This window comes from Anas acuta, chromosome 3 (genome assembly GCF_963932015.1).
Source record: "Anas acuta chromosome 3, bAnaAcu1.1, whole genome shotgun sequence".
NCBI lineage: Eukaryota > Metazoa > Chordata > Aves > Anseriformes > Anatidae > Anas > Anas acuta.
The window spans coordinates 38,916,401-38,935,160 of NC_088981.1; the positions used below are offsets into that span (position 1 = coordinate 38,916,401).

Consider the following 18,760-nt stretch of genomic DNA (forward strand, 5'->3'; position numbering starts at 1 on the left):
AAGTATGTAGCAATAATTGGGGGTCCCAGTATTATGTCTCACAGTGCCTTCTTGAGGGTCCATGCTTGCCTTAAATATTTCTCAACCAAATAAGTATTTTTCTTAATGCTTGAGATGATAATTTGAATGTAGGGATGGGTTTTAACTACAGCAAAATTTCACCACTCTTTATTTTATAAGAATGGAGGCCATCTTTGGATCTGAAACTTTATACAGTACACGAGCATATCTTGTTTAATTGAATTCCAAAACTTGTAATTTTTTTTTTCTTATGTAGAAAGTCGGGAGTTTTCCGAAACTTTCCTGGACGGTGGATGAATGAGCAGTAGCTTAGTTTTGTTTGTACATAGGTACAGATTGAGCACTATGTACTCTTTTGGACTACTTTAACAGAAGTATGTTTTGAATGTAACTAAAGGATAAGTCAACTTGAGTTGTAATATATTTTTCGGGAGTCAGTTCACTACAAATTGTGTGAGACTGTAAACTTTGTACTGTAAATGTTTTGTAGTTCTCCCAATAAAGTTTTTTTGAAAAAAAAAAAAAAAAAGGAACAAAAAACCAGCACAACCCCAACTCTTGGAGCCCTGCCTAGGCCGCGCTTCCCGCTCGCCCCCCTCACGCCCGGGCCTGGCTGCAGATTAACCAGGCCCTGCAGCCCCGGCCCGCTCCTGCAGCCGGCTCTGGTCGGCAGCCAAAGCTAATAAACGCTTCCAGAAGGTTCGGCCCTGCGGGTGCCGCCGGTGTGCTCTGTCCTGCTTCCCTTTTTTTTTTTTTTCCCCTGTGTGGTGTTTTTTTTTTTTTTTCTCTTCCTTTCTCTTTAGGAAGAGGCCTGAAGGATCGGGCCCCTGCTGCCTCTGTCTTAGCAGCTGGAATGGAAAAATCTAGTAATGGCATTTATGGCCAGCATGGCTAGTAACGTGCCATTAGCCTTCCCTGCTTGTTTGGGATAAGGAGGAAATGGCAGTTTGGGCAATAAAAAGGCGTAATTAAGGCTTACCCTTTGTCCCAAAAGCTGCCTTCCTCAGCGGGAGGAGTGAAGGCTCCTGCCTGGGTGCTCCCAGGGCTTGAGGCATATCTGTGTTATTCGGGCCCGTGTTAAACGTGGTAATAGGGTTTTCAGGGCTTGGGTTTTTCAACAAACTACCTTTCTGGGGGTGTATTTATATAACAAAAATAATAACTCAGTGGCCTGGGGACTGCGCGTTTGTTAACGCTGGAGGGATTTTCTTCACTCCAAACTCCCCACTCTGGTTCCTTACTCCAATCGATCCCTTAAACTTTCAGTCACGGTTTCTACAGGCTTATTTTTGTTCTTTTGTCAGACTAATAATAAATGTTGTTAACATCATGGCATCTCTGCGCTGTCTGGACTGCCACGGTACTTTCTATAAATACGAGGCAGAATGTAATACGGGTGCCATATGTTTGTGTAACAAACCTTGGACTGACTCTGGGTTTAAAATTAAAACAAACGTAAGCAATGTATGACAACACAGGCCAGCGGCAGCGGTCCGCCTTTTTTTCGTGGGTCGGCCTGACACTTTGTGCTTGGAATCGCTCCCGTGGCTTCCCAAAACGACTCCTGGAGGAGCTGCTTCACGCGCTGCCTGCGGGACACCTGGTGCAGCCGGGTCCCTCCTTCGTCCTGTGGCAGCCCCTGTGCCCGCCAGCAGGAGCTGGGTGCCCGTGGCTTCAGCTCTCAGCTCAACGGGTGGCCGAGCCAATGTCTTAACTCGCCTTTGGGATTTGGAAACTGCCCAAAGTGGGACAGGACAGCCTGGGTGACCAGTCCCCGAAGTTGCAGCGTGTGGGAAAGCGGGGCCCGGGCTGCCCCGTAGCCTGCCCCAGGGCTCAGAGGCCAGTTCTCTTGCACCCTGCTTCGTTTATATCTCTGCAAAAGTGTATTTCAAAACAACCCGTTACAATGTTATGTGCCACTGGTCAGAAAACCAGAAGTCCTTGGACTGGGAAGATAAGTGTTTCTTTCTTGTGCTGCACAATCAAGTGTTAACCTTTAAACTGGTGACTTACAGTGTTGATTTAAGCTGAAGCTCTGTTGCTTTCATTTCAAAAGTCAGTGAAGCATGTAAAGCTGACCAGACCATTCAGAAATTCCTGATACCTTGCAATAAATCAATATGCTCTGCATGAAAACAAACTCTTTCTGCAAGAGCCATGGGCTGGGAAGGAGCTCCACGGTCTCTGCTATTGCACATCAGTAGCTGGGGCGCTTAAAGTCCTGTTGGCTAGGGCTGAGTCTTGAACGCTTGCTTCAGCTGGTAATCTGAAAGAAATTGCAGCAAAGACTTGCACATTCATAGAAATAGGTGTAATGGCACAGACCTTGAAAAAGGACCTGTTTCAAGATGGCTCGGTATGATAATTATGGGGTTTTCAAATATGTCAACTCAGCAGTTTTGATTTTGATCCCGAGTCCTCTCAATTTCTAGGGGGGCTCCTTGTTTGTTTCATTTTGTCCTCTTCAGGTAGAGCAGGAGTGCTGAAACTCCAGTGCTTTTACTTTCTCTTGGCTTTGGGTCTTGCTGCCTGACACAAGTTCATAGAAAAACTAAACCTGATTCAGCACACATCTGAATGGATTGCACAACACGGAAAATGTTCCCAGCAGTGTGCCACAGAGCACAGGAATGCTGCTTTTCACTTAGCATGTCGTGGCTCTAACTTAAGCTTTTTTTTTTTTTTTTTTTTGGTAATGATTTATTCCCTGTTCAAGAGTAGGAAGTCAAATTTACGGCATGCTCTGTGTAACCTGTGGAAGACATCGCGCCAGCACAGGAGGAGTCAGTAGGCTGTCAGCTCTTCAGTATATTTCTAATACGAAATGCCACAAACTCGTGCTTTGTTGGTTAAAGATAGGTAGGGTATGAACCCCTTTCCAAATATCATTTAAGTGACCTATGCAACACTTCCATTACTTTGGAAAAGAAGTTATTGTTGCCCCCTGGCCATTTTCTGCTCTCATGCCCTACCCCATCCCATCCCATCCCATCCCATCCCATCCCATCCCATCCCATCCCATCCCATCCCATCCCATCCCATCCCATCCCATCCCACCCCTTAGGCCTTTCAACGCATTTTAGAATGTGTGGCTTACTTTTAAAGAAGAAACTGTGTGCATCTGACAATCCCGTTTTCCAAGAAGGCCTGAAATTTCATTTTTGTTTGTGATCAAGATGTACTTGGTTTAATTCTGTCATTTTGCTAGAAAGGCATTAAAGCTAAGGGACTTGTACTATGTAATTGTAATTGTGTGGTCTGTCTTGTTTGGCTGCCCTTGAGAGTGAACCTTGCTTGACAGAGCTTCTAGTGGCGGTGCTTTGTCATGGGTAAGGTGGGACGTTTCAGGTTTTGCCTGCTGAGCTCCCAGAGCACAGCAACACATCAGCTCTGGAAGCTGAACCTCCACTTTCTGACACCTCAGCTTAAGCTCACATTCCTCAGTGCTTTAAGGCCTCTGCAATAAAGGCACCGCTTCCCTTCTGCTGACCCCGCAGCCAGTTGGTGGTGGCCCAGCAAGGGCAGAGCTGGCAGCTGGAGGCAGGACTGTCCCGTGTGGCTGCAGCTGGACCCATAAGTGCTCACCTACTAAAGAAGCAAGCAGAAAGTTGGGATGAAAATGGTAGACTCGAGGTAATCATAGAATCATAGAATATCCCGAGTTGGAAGGGACCCACAAGGATCATCGAGTCCAACTCCTGGCACCGCACAGGTCTACCCAAAATTTTAGACCATGTGACTAAGTGCACAGTCCATACGCTTCTTAAAAGCATGATGTAGCTGCCTCCACCAAGAGAGAGCAGTTCCTCCACTCTGCTCCTCCCTGTCCCTTTCTGAGCTGCTCACCGAGCCGGTTCAGGTCACTGATCCGGCCGAGCCCGGCAGCCTGCTCACAGCTTGCACGAGGTGACCAGGGCTGGGCACTCAGTCCGCTGCCACCAACAGGTCCACCCACCCCAGCTGGCCCTGGCACGTGCCACACCTGCCTGCAGGTCAGTGCGTTTTAGCAATCAGGCAGAAATAGAAAAAAAAAAAAAAGGGTACTTCCTGCTGGGTTGGAGTTGCATCAGGTCAGCAAAGAGTCTGATGAGTTTCAGAGCTGGTGCAAGGGAGGGTGCTCTGCGTCCAGGAGACGAGGCAGGAGTGTTGGGATGGAGGGCATGGCACCTCTGCAGCAAGCTGCTGCATCGGCTTATCCATCCCACATGGGTTTTGCTAAGTCTGGAGAAGCACCATTTCATCCAAAATTCTTTGGGAAATTTTTGGTATGCGCATTAAGGCTTCTTTTCTGTATTGGTGATGTAATGACTCACACGGACCTTGAATATTTCTTGTGCCATTTGAAAAGATTTAAGTGTTTAAAGGAAGGCTCACCTCAAAAGTAGTCCTAGTTAATGTGAGTGCATCCCATAGCAGTTATTTTGTCTTATTTACCTGAAATTAAATACAGGTAGTGTGGCAAAGCTCAGCATCTTCTGAGAAGTTCTGAATGTGAAAGGAAGCGCTCGTTATCAGCTAGCATAGATTTAGCAGGTTGTGTAATTTTTGCTGAATGCACTGTAGAGCATTGATTTTTATGTCTAATGCCTTAATTAATATTAAGAAGATAATATTGTCTAGAGGACCATGTGTCTAAAAGGATTTTTTTCCCCAAAGCTTCATCAGACAGATGAAAGTAATTTCATCTCTCCTTTCAAAGAAATATAATGGATGTGTTAATGGAGGCAAGTGGGAGTGAACCCCCAACATTGGCATTCCTGTAGAAAAACAGGCAAAATTATCCTGATAACTCTCTTCTCTGTTGATGAAGAGGGATAGATGACATCTGCTGAGCAATTTCTATTCTGTACCCCATTTCAGAAGGAAACGCTGGGTAATTTAAAACCCCCTTTTCTACCATGGTTAATAACATACACAGGGAGCCAGATATGCTGAAATCTAAATATAAGGGTCCTATATCAATGCCTTATTACCTTATCTTTTCTGAATGACGTTCACTTGAATACCTGGAATTGTAATAGCTACTCCAGATAAGGAACGGAGGGAAATTCAATAACAGTAAGAGGCCTGGTAACTTACAGGATCTTGATTAGCCTTCAATGCACATAAATGTTGGGAAAGGGTTCGCTATACTGTATGCAAAGGAAGCTGAGCAGCAGTATGAAAACTGTTCCCTCATTGCAGAGAAGCACTGGGTTTTGTGGTTATTAAGGCTTTCTTAAGCCATGTATACGTGAGGTTTCTGACTCTTCCATCAATGACCATTTTTCACCTTCATTTTTATTTGCTTTAAAAATAAATCCTTGCTGGCCTGTGGATGGCAAGTAGCTCTGGCCCCTGCAGTGGTCTCAGAGCTCTTGCTGGCTGGGGTGGTGCATATGGAGCTCTGAATCTCCTAAATATTGTCAACCCTGAAAGTAGACTTCTGTGCTTCAGTAAAGGCTGTAATCCAGCTGATGACACTGGGTGGTGGTTTGCTCTTCCCATGGGTAAATGAGAAGGGAGAAGGAATAAGGGAGGAGAGGAACCTGCATGCAGTCATGCATTACGCTGGCTCTGAAAGGATTTGACAGGCTATTTCTGTCTGTATTTACTCACAGCCTGTGCTTCAACCAGAAAGCTTTATACCACCTTTGGATACTCTTGCAGAATAACAGATTTTGCTGCACATGGAAACCATCAAAGGGAGATGTGTGTGCCAAACGTGTCTGTGGGGCTCTGCCTGTCCCTGTTCAGCCACCAGAAAAGGGAAGCAATAGCCCCAGCAGGCTCTGGAAACTCTCCTCGGATCACCAGAACCTGAAAACAGATTTTGTAATTTAATGAGCACAGCCCAGTGATGGTTTCTCCTGTCCCAGTTTGGCGTTATGTTGTTTCCTTGGAGCATGGCTAACGCTAGCAATTTCCACGTGGCTGACAAACCAACCTGATGGCAAAATGGAAACCTTTAATACAACTTCTACTTATAAAAGCTCGTGCTGTGTTACAAAAGAGCAGTGTCTCTGTCCTTTTAGGTATGCCCAAAACACTTCCTCGGGATGGTAGGAATGCGTCAAAGGGAAGGCCACGACACCTCTTTCTGGGGCAGCAGAGCCTTGGGTCAGCGTGTGCCTATCAGGCGCCTGTACCTGTATGAGGGCAAGTTGTTTCTACATGTTGGACGCAGCTTGGAGATGTGGCACATAAACAGAGAGGGTTTGACACAGAGCGTGTGCTGTTGTGGTAATAGGGATGGAGAGCATGCTGTAAATCTTAGATGAATTCAGTGTTAACAAATACTTTTTTAAAAGGTCAGATTAGATGAGGAATGCAGCGATTTGCCAATCCAAACGAACGCCAACTCTAAAAAGACAAGAATTTGTTTTCTGCTAGATTAGTGCTCTGATCTGGACTCATCCCATGGCCTCGTGGTTTCAGAACAAAAGCGTGAGAGAGGGCAGGAATATGTGAGCAATGCGAGGCTAGGACCTCCACTTTCAGCATCAGTGCAATTCTATATTGATTTGAACTGCCTGTGAAACCACATCCTAAGTTATGTTCTGAGTTTTCTTTCTTTCTTTCTTTCTTTCTCTTTTTTTTTTTTTTTTTTTTTTCCCCGCATATGCAATTGAAATCCCAGGATGTACCAAATAATGCCCAACAGACAGGCAGAGGCAAAGTCTTGTGCAGCAAACCATGCTGAGCTTTCTAGAGCTAAGCCTGAACATTTTGCCTCAGTTTGGCCATTTTGCATTTGGGGAAGTGTGGCTTGGAAGACTGTGGAAATGGTGCTGAAGAAGGGTCAGTCTGGACGCTTGGAAAAGCCACCTCCCCTGGAAGTGGCATGCAGCTCTTGGCTAGCGTCAACATGCACACAAAGTCATGGCCTGTCCTGGCTACTCAAAATGTCTCCTATGGTAACCCACATCTTAAACTGGAATTCAACACGGGTTTTAGAATTCATAGCACATGATTTGCAACTAAAACTGCTGCAAGAGCATTACAAAGCAAGAAATAAACATCTCAGTTTATGGGGAACATTTCCATCTGCAAATACAATGCAAGCCAAAATGTAAGGTAGGAATTTCATGGCTGTCATGCTTGCAACGGATATTTTTTGGTGATGGTGAACAAAGCGTAGGGCTGGTGAATATTTCCCATAATACAACCCTTCAGTCTTCACAAATGAACACTCCAAAGCTGAAGGGCTGATACACTTGAAACCTCCAGCTCTACTGAGGAAGATGACAGCAGCTCATTACAGAGTTTCTCTCCATTTTCCCATCCAACAGTGGGTATGGGTACAAGATGAGGGACACCTGGGGAGCAGTATGACTAAAAGAAGTACGTCCCGAAATACTGACTTGCAGAGTTAGTAGGATTTGGTGGGAATTCTTAAGTAAATTCTTATTTTTTTCTTATTCTTTAAGTAATTACAGGAATGCAGCCTGGCTGTTGAGCTGGAGCTACTGTTGCAAGACCAATGGTGAATTGTTTAGAAAGGGATTCTTTCAAACCACTGGTAAATACCAGCTTTTGAAGAGGCAGCAGGTATACCAAAATACAATGAGGTAGTACTAAACTGCTGCTCCAGGGAGCAGTTGCTTGTGGTTTACTACAGAATAGGTGCAGTTACTTTGGTGTGAACGAATAAAATACAATTTATTTATTTATTTACTTTTTAAAAGGGACACAGTGTAAATAAAAGGTATAAAGACAGTCAGTTTAAATGAGATCTGTAGATTTACTTCTTAAAATGCATGCTATTGAAACATCTCGGAACACTGAATTATCTGCACATGTTCAACATCCTGGAGAACAGTATTGAGGTGTTTCCTTCAGGAGCTCTTGCTCTCAAAGAGGTACAGCCTGTTGTCAGAGGGCTTGCAGAAAGGTGGTAGTAGGCAGCAGGATGGGTCTGTTCTCCCAGCTTGCTTTTATCACCTGAACTTGGAAGAGTGTAAGTCAGAGTAGAGTTAGGATTTAATCTGGAGGAGACCCTTTTGAGACAGTAAGGCCAAGAGGGGCAGGATCCTGCTCAGATCCTTGCAGGACACTTGTGACTGTTACTCTACCCTATCAGAGACATATCTGCTCCCAGTTTCACTGATTTTAATTGTCGTATTCAGAAATACCATTTACCTTTGCAGAGACTGCTCCTGCAGTCTTTAACATGGGGATCTTAATCCAATACTTAAAGTTCTACTACAAGTTGCCTAGGAGGTCTCATAGGGCCTCTACAAGCTCAGCTGGCCATGTTTTTTACTAAGATGTGTAGCAGGAGGCTCAAATGATTACCTCAAAGTCTCGAGAAGGCAGTAACCTGCCAGGTGCAGGTTGGTATTCTGTTTATTCATTTGGTTTAAAATGAGGGAACATTGGTTCCAGGTGAGATGCTCCCTCACCTCAAGCTATTGACACAGTGCCTGAAATTTGGTACTTAAGCAGGGACAGGCATACTGAAAAAAACAAGAAAAAACATTGGTGTAGTTAAATTCTTAGTCCTCTGATAATGTAGGAGGCATGAGGGGGAAAAGGACCTGTTTGGGTTTTGGTGGTTCCCTCTCCCCTCTTTTTTTTTTTTTTTTCTTTTTTGTTAAATTGCACTTTGTAGTACGGAGTGTTTTCACCTTACAACTCCAAAAACTGATTGGAAAGAACAATTTTTCAGACAGTGGGGAATTCATGGAGGTTGAGCAGATAGTATTATCCAGGTGGAAAAGCAAGTACTGAGCATCTCAAAAAAGTTTCCTTAAAATTACAGGAAGTGTACTTTACGTAACTCCAGAGCTAGTAGTAGAAAAGAAAAAAGAAGTAGGGAGAAATCAGCCAGTTAGAATTACAAAAAAAAAAAAAAAAAAAAAAAGACAGAACTTAATATTATTTCATGATTGTGCCAGCATTATGCAAGCAAAGGACAGCATCTTGTAAGTTAGAAACCACAGGACGGCCGTGTTGCCTTGGCTGCACAGAGAAAAGTGGAGGAAACTGTAAATACTATTGTATACAAGTTTCCCTTCCCCTTCTGCCACATCCAACATAAAAGAAGTAATCCATAACAGCATTTAGTATCACACAGCCTCTTGGTATATTTAGCTTTTTAGGCAAGCAGCCCATCACTCTACAAACTGGACAGTGCTCAGGGATGGGGGTGTTCCAGCAGATCCCCATCTTGTTAAACTGAGCTCAATCAAGCCCAGGTGAAAATGCTTGTTCTTCAAAACAGTATGCAGAGACATAGCAGTCCAGGTGAGCTGTGGGGAAAGTAAAGGTAAAGCTTTTCCTGAAACCTGCCTTGCTGTCTACTGCAGGGTGTGCTGCCTGGATTTCAGGGTTGCACAGAGCCAGGTGTCTGTAAGGCCTGGGTGCTGCCATGCTGTGGCTTTCAGCTTTGTGGCAGGGGGGCTGGGAAACCAGTTGCCTGGGCTTTGGCTCCAGGCAGGAGCCCTGAAGAGCAGGTGCCCATCCACCACGTTGTGCCTTTGCTGCAGCTCCTGCAGCCTTTTGGCTGCCCCACCTTCCCCAGGGGAAGCTTCTGGAGGCACTTGGTTGGAAACGTTGGATTTACTACCCTACAGCTTCCTCTCCTTAAAATGGGTAAGTACGTGATTTCTTAATAGCTCACTTCTAAGGAATTTTATGCTTTCTGGAGAATGGAAATTATGACTTCTGAGCAATTCTTTGTAGCAGTTAGGAAGGGTGGAGAAGCTAGGGGAGTGCTGGTATCTGTGGTGATGGAGCTCTCTCCTGCTGCTGCTGGCATTTCATAACATCAGAAGAGCATCTGGCCTCAGGCGTGTGTTTGGATTCTAGTGTGGGAGAAGGAGAAGGAGTGAAGGAGGGAAGGCCTTCAGCCTTGGCCACTCCTGCAAATGGCACTGGGCTTTACTCAGTGCAACAGCTATGCAGCTGGTGTTGGGAGATGGCTTAGAAAAGTAAGAAAGAGAGGTCCCAGCTTGTTTGGTAAATGTGGTGACATCTGATAAATAAAACTGCTTTTGTGAGGTGCGGAGGAACTGCTTTCAAACAGGGAGCCCTGCAGGGCAGAGCTGTGTTGAGGCTCCGTGCCTGCTCCCAGCTTTTCCCTCAGAGGGCTGATGGGGACCTGCACCCAGACTGGACAGAGCCCAGGGCAAGCCTGGGCTCAAGTTCAGCTCTCTTGCCACATTTGTTGCTTTTTAAATATATATGTATTATTATTGTTATTTTTATTCTTTCCCCAAATCTGCTTAATTTTTCTGAAACGAAACGACTTTCTAGTTTGCTCTGTGCCTGGGTTGGAGCGGTCTGCGTGGGCTGTGGTATTTCTGGAATTAGAAGATTCTGGAAGTCTTGGAGAAATCCGATCTGCCTGAGGTGCGGTGGTGTGTTGTTGTGTTTGTTTTGTCTTTTGTTTTTTAACCATACTGAAGAAAATGGTCAAGTCTGGATAAAGATTAAATGTTAGGGCGTTTGACCGGGATGAACCTCAGATTATTTATGGTTTATCTTCTTTCTGCATGTTTAGGGCTGTGATGCTTTCTGTGCTGTCCACCTTATTGGTGATACTGTTTGTGTGTATCCCTTACATTAGATACTGCCCTGTTGTTACAGGTGCCTTCTTATCAACATATATTGGAGCTCTTAATTCTTTAGTGTTTCTGGACTTTTTAGAGAATTTTCTTTCTGAATATGAATGAGGGAGGAAAAAGGGGTAATCCATAATTAAACAGGATATATTCCCTTGAATCATCCCAGTCCCTGCTGGTGCTCACTCTGAAAGTTGTAACTTTGGCTAGGCCGGGGAAAGAAGTACTCTCTTTTTTCAGGTGCAACAGGGATTTAGCTGTGGATGAAGCTATTTTGCCCATTTCTTTCTGCCCTCATTCTGGAGGGGGTGTACTGAGCAGGGCTGGCACAGAAGGTAATATGGAGAAATGTCTGTCCCCCAATAAGTACTAAAGCCTCTGGCTGCTGCCTCTTGTGCCCAGCCACCATCACCACCGCTACATGGTTTTCCTCCAACCAAGTGCACGGCCTGCCAGTGTCCTTGGACCCCACACCCTAAGGGTGTCCTGTGCTGGCAGGTTTCCTTCCTTTGTGTCAGCCACTCTGCCTGGCTTTGGTGTCTTACTGTGGTCTTGCCAACTCTGATTCAGGCACACTTATGGGAAAAGCAGTTGGGAATAATTGTATCTTCAAGTGGATCTTCAGCAGCTTTAGTGGTCATTTCCTTCTATCACTGAATATACTAAACTGTGATCGACACATTTCCAAATGTGTAGTCATCGATGGACATTTTAAGACCTGTTGTGTTAAAGTGAAACTCCTTTTAATAGCTTTGAGTTGGCTAATGACTGTGGTATATCCACAAAGAATGGGCCTTGCAGCTCTGTTGTGTATGTTCTGATTTAATTATGGAAGATCTGATGAATGAAAGGGTAAGGCAGGTACATATTTTTTTTTCTGTTTTATTTGACCTAAGATATGCATAAGTGCATCAAGACCTATTTGCTGTATTTCTTTGCAATATGTTATTCTGAGCATTAACCTTGTCTTTCTGTTTATTCCCTTATGGAAAATATGTGGCCTGGTGTTATTCACAGGAACGCTGGATTTTGGTAGTGGGCAAGCTGTACCCTGCTCCAAGTTGTGCAGAGCAGTTTATTGATCTCATGATTGTAGAAATGAAAGAGTTGCCTGTGTTTAGCTGGGCTGGTTTATATGTGGCTGTATACATTCACACATACATATTTGTTTTATGTGTTTATATATTTAAATATAGATTATATATTATAAATACACATGAAATAAATAGACAAGTACGTAATAATAGCAACATGAGAATCCTGCTGTCTGTTTGGCTCCAATCTGGGCAAACAGCCTGGCACATTATGACATACAAGATGCTCATAGAGGTAATGCTTCTTGTGTCAGGACAGATAGATGGTGTTATGAGTGACCAGTCAGTTAATTGCACAAGCCAGTGACTTGTGGAAGGCTGTTTCACTATCTCAGTCATCAGCTCTGTTTCCTGAAGAGTCCTATGTAAAATCATCGTTTTTCTGGTAGTGTTTCCCTTGTGCTACGTGATGTTCTCTCATCATGCTGTGTATTTTGCTGACAGGTAACGCGTACCATTTACTGCAGGCCCATGAATGAGACAGTTATGACTGCACCCTCTTAAAGTCATTGTCAATATAACAAGTGATGTTCAGCACTTGACTACTGCATTATTTTCTGCCTGTAGAATTCCCAGCAGGTGCTGATGTGCTGTTCAAGGTGAGCTTTTGTGTCACTTGTAAAGGGGCAGAAGAAACATCTGTGGTTCTGAGGCAAACTTCCTGCATCTGAAAAATGTTAGTGTGTATCTGCCTTGTATTTCCAGGGTTTTTATACATGAACATCTATTAATCACTTGGTAATTGCCAGGCATCTGATTCTGCTCCATGGCATTTCCTTGGAGTGGCAGCTTTACCATTCTTGATGCAATTTATTTCTAGTCTAGTTCAACTTTGTACATGCCATGCCCCAAAATGATTAACTTGCCAATCTCCTAATTACTTAACCCGGAGTGCTGGATTTTGCTTGGCATTGCACAGCTCTCAAGCAATCGCTGTTCTGGCTCATCTCTGCACGCTCAGGGAGATTTCATTGTGACTTTCATTCCCCTGTCAGTGCAGGAAACTGAGAACTACTCCTGTACCAGTAACAAGGCTACTTCACGTGTCAGTCTATGCTGGGACAGTTTTCACAGTAGGTTTCTTCTTCCTGTTAGACAACAGGTAGGCTGTATCCCTATTTTTTTCACTGTCTGATATTGAAATAAGTGGAGAGATTGGGTGTTGACTTAGATCTAGATACGCTTGCTTTTGGACAAACTGTGGTGGTTGCCACGATAAATACTCGAGGTGACCTCATCATAAGCCAGTTCCTAGGTGGATGTGATAGATTTGCATCTGCTGACAGGATTACAATATTCCCCTGTCAATCTGTAGCACTATACTAGAAACCAGGTTAGTTTAAGGAGAGATTATGCCGTTTCCCCTCTTTCCTTCCCCTTCCTTCCATCAAGTGACTCATCCATGGGACATGAGAAAGGTTGGTGTCTCCTGTACATAGATTTGGTGGTTATAATTGGTGCATGGTTTGTCATTGGTTATCAGCTTGGCTGTGGACTTGCAGCACTTACATGTTATTACTGGTGCCACCTCTAAGAAGCAGTTATTCAGTTGTCATAGATTTTGGGAGAGTAGTTCTTTTGAAGAATTTAAAGATGCTGGAAACCAACAAGAGGTCATCATGCCTGCTTCTACTTCTAGAAACTGCTTCTACTATTGGAAACTCTTGAGATCTTGCTTGTAAGGGGAAGCCTAACTTTTTGATTCAAGTGCGTCTGCAATCTTTGTAGCTGGGCTGCAGGATTTTGTCTATTCCAGTGACCTGAAGAAAAATCCTGTTTTATTCCTGGCACTTGTATCTCTCTGGAAGTTTTTGACTGCAGTTAGCATATGCAGGGTGTTTTGAGGTCTTGTAGGTACAAATTGGGCCTTAACACGGAGAAGATGCATCCCTGCATTGGAATTGCACCTGGAGTGATCCTCAGTGCATGGCTGCAAGGGAGACCACCTGAGATGTGACCTGTTATAAGCAGGCACCCTTTGAAAAAGCAATGGATGTCATTAAATGTGAGAGTGGGAAGACAGTGGCTCACTCTTTCACTTGCTGCCTCAATATTTCTAATGCTAGTTCTGGGGGAATCTGCACTTGCTCAAAAATTATACCCAGTGTCTAGTGTAGAAGATAGTGGTGTGAGTATTGGGACATGGGCTTTAGGCTGCTGGATTATTTTTTTTTTTTGTCACCTTGTCAAGACTTGCCCTTCCTTTTGTTTATTTCCATTTAGTATAGACAGCCCACTGCATACCTGTTTCTTCAAAGCATTTTGAAAACTACAGGAAAAAATGAATGTTTGTGTTTCTTCTCTTACAGGCATATTCACTTCTACAGCTGTTAAGATACTGGAGGTGCGCACCTTTGGGGGCTAAATTATGTGAACTGCACTTCTACATGAGGGTAGCCAACTGCTGTTACTGCAGACAGTGTCACAACTCTGGTGAATAAGAGAGAAGTTGTGTAGCGTAGTTTTAGAAGAGGAAGCCTTATACCTAGAGCAGGAGCTACTACACTCTGATAGGAAGGAGGTAGAAAAATTAATTATTTCATTTCCCGATTCAGCATTGTTAAATTGGTGTGCGTATGCACCCACAAATACAGAAAGCAAGCGCAGTCTTCAAAGCCTTGGTAAGAATCTTGCAATTCTCTCAGGACTTAAGGTGGAGATTAAGCTCTGTTTTGCACATTTGGGATGCAAAAACATTTTGATTGTCTGAAACAAAAGAGACTTGTTGAGTTCTTGGTTTTTATTACCACTGTGTTTTGTGACTCTAGGTCTTTGCTTTCCAGTGACCCTGTGTCCCAGAGAATAAGCCTAATGTTGATGATATATTAAGATTAGTATTTATCCTCAAAATACATAAAAAGGAATTATGACTTTGGCATAACAAGTGAAAATAAATAGGTAGGGGAAGCTATTATTTATTTTTTCAACACTTGCATTCTGTGTATGGCTTCATAAAGTGGACTTTTTTAACATTAATTCATCTTTTTTAACACTCCAGTGCCCCACTGGTTTGTTCTTAAAATACTCCTTTTTGCACAGCAAGCTGAGTGCTTTGCAGACCACCCAGAACAACTGTACTTGAGCTGCAGGCCACATCGAGTGAATGAGCATTTATTTATTTATTTACTAAGAATCAGGAAAAAAAATATATTTTAATTAAAGCTTTTATTTTATATGTGAGATCTTAGGGGATTAGGAAAGGGAGTGGCTGCTCTCCTCCTTGTATTTACTGAACCCACAGGGGGTATTTAGCCTGAGCTCGTTTGAGCTCATGTTTGTCTGACAGAGCTCACTGTAATGCTGAGCGGGTATAGGCTGCATCTAGGGAGTAACAGATGGATTTGTCCATGCTAAGGGACTGATGCCTGCTCCCTGTTTTGCCACAGACTGGTTTGGGCTGGAAGGGACCTTAAAGCCCACCCAGTTCCAGCCCCCTGCCATGGGGCTCTACTGACAGTAGTTTAGCTGTCTCATAAATTCAGAAGACCAAGTGCTAATTTGACTTATCCACTATGGAACTTGTCTACAATTGATATTATTTTGCAGTCAACAACTGGAGCTGATAAAAATAAGTTTTTTTCGAAGGTGAAAGCCCTACTGCCAGTGTTCTCCATGGCTTAAGGCTTGAGGCCTGAGAAGGGCTGTCCCCTGCTGCAGCCCTATCACTTGTAAGGCTGTTGTTAAGAGCAGCCTAGCAAGTTATTGGGGAAATTCGTGGTGCTCTGTAGGATTTCTTAACGTGTTTCTCTCTGTCAAACACATGACACGCTGATGAGGAATTGCGTGGACATGAAAACATCAGCTTAGCAGCAACAAGTTGCCTATAAAGCCCCCTTAGATCTCCACAGGGGCAGATGTAGAGAAACAGTAGGTGAGGATGCTGAACCTGCTCCTCGCTGAGGGGGTCTCAGAGGCTCTAATGAGAGAAGGACTGACTCCAAGGTGGGTCTGCCTTGCAAAGGGAGAAGGGAAAGGCCATTCTTCATTGCTATATAAGCGTTCCTCAAGCAGGTGGTGTGGAAGATGCTGGGCTTGGTTTCCACAGTGTTTCAGTGGTGGTGTCTGTGTGTGGAACAAATAGCAACGTGACCACTGCCATGTGCATGAGGTAGTTTGGGGTTAGCTCTCCTCGCCAGCACTGGTCCTTGAGGTGTCTGCGGCCTTCATCTGTCCTAGGGAGCCTTTAGCTATGGAAAGGCCCAAATCAAAGGTGTCACCGAGCTGGTGTTGATGAGGAGGCGAGCTGTTGGCTGTGATGTCCTGTGGCCTGTCACGCCATGTGGGGCACGGTGCTTTCCACAGAGCACTTCCAGGCAGCTGCCCCTTCTGTGGGCTGCCAGATGAAACGGGGCATTTCTCAAGGCTATGTGAATAGATGGGTTTGACTTGCTTGTTGATCATGATGGGGACAGCTGTACGTGTTTCACAATGGGAATTGCAGAAAACCCCAGTGCAGGCCTGGTGCATCTGGGAGACTAGATGTGCCACGGGCACTTCCAGCATCGATGTGCCCTGCGCTGCTTGGCTCCATCTGGGCAGCTTCTTGAACTTGATTCCTGGAATGGCTTTTGTAGCTTGTACTGGAAACAGCAAGAAGCCTCCAAATCCACTTGGCAAAGAAATTTTCTCAGCAGAGCTCAGATGTCAGAAAAGCAGGTCGCAGTTAAGTTGCCATTTGCGCTGAATGTCTCTCACTGTGGGGAAAGGGAGGAGAACTATTATTTTGAAACCTCTCTTTGGGTGATGATTGATAAGAGCTGTTCATCACAGGGAAACTAATCCAGGAGTCAACAGGTGCCTCTTGTGGATTCTGCAGCCAGTCATGAAAAAAATAAGGGAGAGCACAACAGGTTATTCCAATTTGACATGCAGCGCCTGGGAACAACAACCGACAAGTCCCAATTTGTGTCCAGCTGCTCAAAAACTACCACCCAGCTTGGTATTATCCTTCTGCCCTCAGGGAACTTGTCTTGTGAAAAGAGTTATTGATGGCTGATCTCAGCATTCCTCAGGGCTGTGCTCATGGTGGAGTATCTGCCCGAGGTTCTGATTTCAAAGTAAATGATCTCCGGGTCATAAGTAAGAAATATTTTTTTGTGTTGTTTTTGTTGTTGGCTTTTATTTTTTAATGTATTGCCTTTGTTTATAATCTCAGTTGTCATAGGTCACTCCTTTCAAAGCCTTCTGTGTGGGAAGACTGCGAGTTTGAGCCATGATTTCTAACAAAAACGATGCTATAGTATTTTCAAGTCCAGTTGTATAATAGTACAGTGGGTGTTTTCATGCCCTGAGTAGTCACTGTATTTAAATCTGATTAATTATTTGCATTTCATACAACTTTCCCCATTAAACTCTACTTCCCTTACACTCCAGGAGCTTTACAGAAGGGATCTCTGCTACTCTAAGAGTTAGTTTTCTGTGCTTCAATTCAGGCAAAGGCTTCTGAATCATCGTTCTGAATTGTCACAGAGTTTATGTGCTGCTGCCTGCTTGTGCTGCCCTCCTTCCCAGGCCCCGCTGTGGGAAGCTGGGCAGCTTTGTTCTGCAGTGAGCTCACTGCCTGGGCCCCATCTCACGACATGTGCATGCAGCTGATGTCTAGGTGCTGTGTGGGGGGAGGTTTGGCTTCCTAAGCATAGGTGTCTAATGCCATTTATCCATCTTAGCGTATGGGCAGCTAAATCTGGCATATCTAAAAACCCTACATAAACATCTCAAGTGCATCGGGCCACTTAGATGACCCTAAATGCCAACATACTGGCATTTTCGTGTAGGTAATATGGATAGTGGTAGGAGGCTGGACTACAATAATAATAATTATGCCTTGTAAGCAAGGGGTAGCAACAGTCATCTTTGCTTCTCAGCAGGTCTGTGCTGGTTAATACTAGTTTCCTTTCCACTCCTCCCATTTCCCATTCTCAAGACAAGGGTTGGTGGACCTGTACTTCTGGAGAGGCATTTTGTCCTAGCTTACTTTCTCTTCTCAAAAAGAGACATCAGGTATTTGGTCCTCACACTGCTCCCAGGAGCAGGCACTCACTGTTTGTATTCCCTCTCTGTGCAGGTTGTTTATATAAGTATCTCTGGATCATGCCTGTAAGTATTAATCTCTGTAACCCAGAAAAGAAAACACAGTATTGCCAGCTACATGCTTGTAGTTGCATCATTATTAATCACCTGTAGCTATTGCTGTCTGAAAAGCAATTTTTGTGGAGTTATTCATGGCTTCTTTGTGTTAGGCAGCCTATAAACACAAATGAGAGATAATCCTGTTTTGATGAGTTGCAATCTAAATAAACAAACTACACAAAGCATGGAAGAAAGCAAAACTGTGAAATGCCGTAGTATATACAAATCCTTAATCTGCCTGCTCTTCAGCTCCACTTCTGTAAAATGGGCTAACAGTGTTATCTTCTCCCTGTTTAGGTTGCAGCTCCACCAGAACAGGGATTAGCTTCTGGATGTTGTTGTTTTGCACTTGCGTGCTTCTGCCATGCTGAGTGTAAAATGCCTGGATTTTGGTGAGGAGCTGGGGGTACTGCTGCACAGACAGCGTGTGTGGAGGGGGTGGTGGTGGATATTTTTCAGCTCAAGGAAAACTGTGGGAAACAGGCATATAATCCATGTGACACTAATTGTTACCTCTCCTTGCATCACTCCGTCTACATACACAAACTTGTCCTTCTGCCTTGAACTCTGCTTATGCAAAAAATGTGAGATGAGGGTCACAAATGCCATTCATACTATAATAGAATCCAAGGCTTTGTGTAAAGGAATACAAATTCATAGGCCTAATTCTTGAATTTTAGAAAACTTAAAAAACAAACAAACAAAAAACACAAACAAAAACCCTTCAGGAGTTTTCTGCTGTTTGTTTGTTTTTTGAGATAAGCATGTTAAAGTTACTGACCTACACAACTGGTCCTTGTGTGTGGTATGGTCTGTATTTTAAGAGAAATGAAAAAAAAAAGACACTATTTTTTTCAAAGAAAGAAAACATCTGGGTGCAGGGATCTTCAGAGATATTTTTTTCACAAAATAAATAAAGCTAATCATATTCCTTTCCTCACTGTAGCTGTTCTTGAAATGAGGTGTACA

General features: G+C 43.9%; 1 long non-coding RNA gene across 1 annotated transcript in view; it reads left to right on the forward strand.

Annotated features, from left to right (window-relative positions):
* Positions 1-8,260: 8,260 nt before the first annotated feature.
* The window catches only part of LOC137853875 (uncharacterized), a 170,365-nt gene continuing 159,865 nt past the window's right edge, over positions 8,261-18,760 (forward strand). The window contains exons 1-2 of the long non-coding RNA XR_011094781.1: positions 8,261-9,249; positions 9,492-9,597. This is a non-coding gene — a long non-coding RNA (uncharacterized lncRNA). The remainder of the gene's footprint in view (positions 9,250-9,491; positions 9,598-18,760) is intronic.